We start from the raw sequence: 2,503 nt of genomic DNA on the forward strand, positions 1-2,503 counted from the left end.
GACTTCCCCCGAGCCATTGTAGATCTTATGGATAACGCGATATGTACGAGCGCTAGAATCACTGGACGACATTGGTACTTAGTCCTAGATGAGTAGTACCCATGCAATGGAACCTCCACCATATCAACACATACCATGGTTCCATTGCCCACCACATAGTCATATTCATAATTGTAAAATAATACTTTGCTTTTTAATGCAAGAGTGATAAGTATAGTACTTTGCACATAGTTTGATACAAATAATCAAATGACATGAGCAAGCGATGAACTTGCCTTTCTTAACTGCAAGATTATGCAGGCAAAAGCTTCGATACGTGAGAACTCCAAATGCTGAAATACCATCATCGTCCGGTAAGGACAATGTTTAAAGAACTGGCAAAGATGCTATAATGCATAGTATGAGATGCAATCGTCCGAGTGTAACCTAACCTCGATGATTTAGGATGTATGAGTTGTAAAGATTTCTTTAGGGTTGGTTGCACTTTTAGAATGGTTCTCAAACAAGGTTCTTATTAGGGTTTGGTTATATTAGCATCATAACCAAGTGATATAAGACATCATAACAATCATACACATAAAGAATAGTGGTGGAATAATATGTAAAGAACAGTTGTCAATTTTAAGTTCTACAGAACATGGTTGATGATTACTTATACTATACTTCAAAAGAATAACCTTTGAAGAACATGTTGTTTAAGAAATAATGAGTATTTCAAAGAAGGATTAGGACTTCTAAGGTTTGATTGACATTTGTACTTCAAAAGAATAACTTTTGAAGAACAGGTTAAATAAGAATATGAACTACTATACATAGGAGCTATGGCTTTCTAGGGTTTACTATTGGATTCATTTAGTTCATTAATAGGAACTAGTTGGTTCTTAACTTGGAATGGGTTTCTATATAGCAAGTATTGGTAGGTTTATTGCTATGGTTTCTTTTAAGCATCATATCAAAGGATGGTTATCAAGATGGTTATATAAATTAGCTATTAGGGTTTACTATGGTTTCACAATTGCTTCACTAAGTAATCTCTAATTGCTTCAAAACTAGATGGTTTATTATTTCTTTAATAGGGTTTAGTTGGATATGAGCATGTGTTGTGAATTGCTACGCAAGGTTGGTACTAGGGTTCATCATTATGGTTCTACTAAATTATGATGGTTAAGGTTGATCTCAATGGTGCTAACATATTAACAAGCTAGGGTTTGTTCCTAAGTGGCACTAATTGGTTATACAAGTTTTATTCAAAGATAAAGACATGGAATGATGACCCATGTGAATTGGTTATCATGACTTGTATTTGTTGGTCACATAATAAGGTTCTCTATGTAAGGTGAAATTCACATGATCACATGTGATAAGAAACTGGGGTTTTAGGGTTAAAGCATTTTCAGATGATCACATAAAATAATAGGATCCAGATTCTAACTTATAATAAAACTAGGGCTTCTAAATTATGATCCAATTCTTAAAGTAATACTTGGTACTAGAATTAATGTGATTAAGTACTTTGCACAAAATTGATAATAGCCTTATCATTTAATTATTTTAAAGGGTTTAAGAATTAAAACAAATTTGAGTTAGGGTTTAATTTCTAGAATTAGGATTTTATAGTTATGACTAGGTTTTAAACTAATGACTTGTTAATTAAAGAATGTTTAAGTTACAAAATTTGAGTTATCAAAATAATATTAGTTGTTGGTATTTTCTGGCTTTAATAATATTTAAAGAAATAGTAAATGGCAATTTGCACATTAGGGTTTGTGAATTACCACTAATATTTTAATTGATGAAAATATGATCAAGAAATTTAATCTTAACATTTTATTTACTTACTGAATGGATAATATTTATTTTTGAAACTTAACTATTTATTGAATTCAAATTGTGTTTTAAATAAATGAGATGGCATAATTAATAAGGTTACAAATAAGTGAATTTTTATTTTGACACAATTTTTTTTATATTTTATTTGAATAGAGTTTATTTTTGTGTGAATTTTGATATATTATTCATATTTTTCTGAGTTGAAATGAATTTTATACAATTTTGCAAAGTTTTAGCTATTTACTGGAATTTGAAATTAAACCTAACTACGAACGTGTCGGTTCGTTTCTACCCACACACGGCCCGACATGTGGGGCCAAGTCCAAGTCACACGCCACGTTGGCGAAGGCGGTCAACGGCCAGCGCGCGGGACCTGCGGCCACGTCGGCCTCGCCGGTCGATGACGCCGGCGGTCGGCGCACCGGCCGAGCGCCGCCGTTTTATGGCCTCCCGGGACGCGCGACTAGGATTTTCCGACTCCTCTTGATCTGCGAACACGATGGTGGCGTTGGTTTCTCGAATAGTTCACCGGAACATCACCGGAGAATGAGCCGCGTGGCGGAGTAAGTCCGGTGAGATCTCGAAAGCGAGCTACATGACGACGAGATGATGCAAATAAGAGGTCTACAGATGCGCAATCATACCGTGATGCTGATGGTGTGATCGGTGAGGT

This window comes from Lolium rigidum, chromosome 7 (genome assembly GCF_022539505.1).
Source record: "Lolium rigidum isolate FL_2022 chromosome 7, APGP_CSIRO_Lrig_0.1, whole genome shotgun sequence".
NCBI classification, from domain to species: domain Eukaryota; kingdom Viridiplantae; phylum Streptophyta; class Magnoliopsida; order Poales; family Poaceae; genus Lolium; species Lolium rigidum.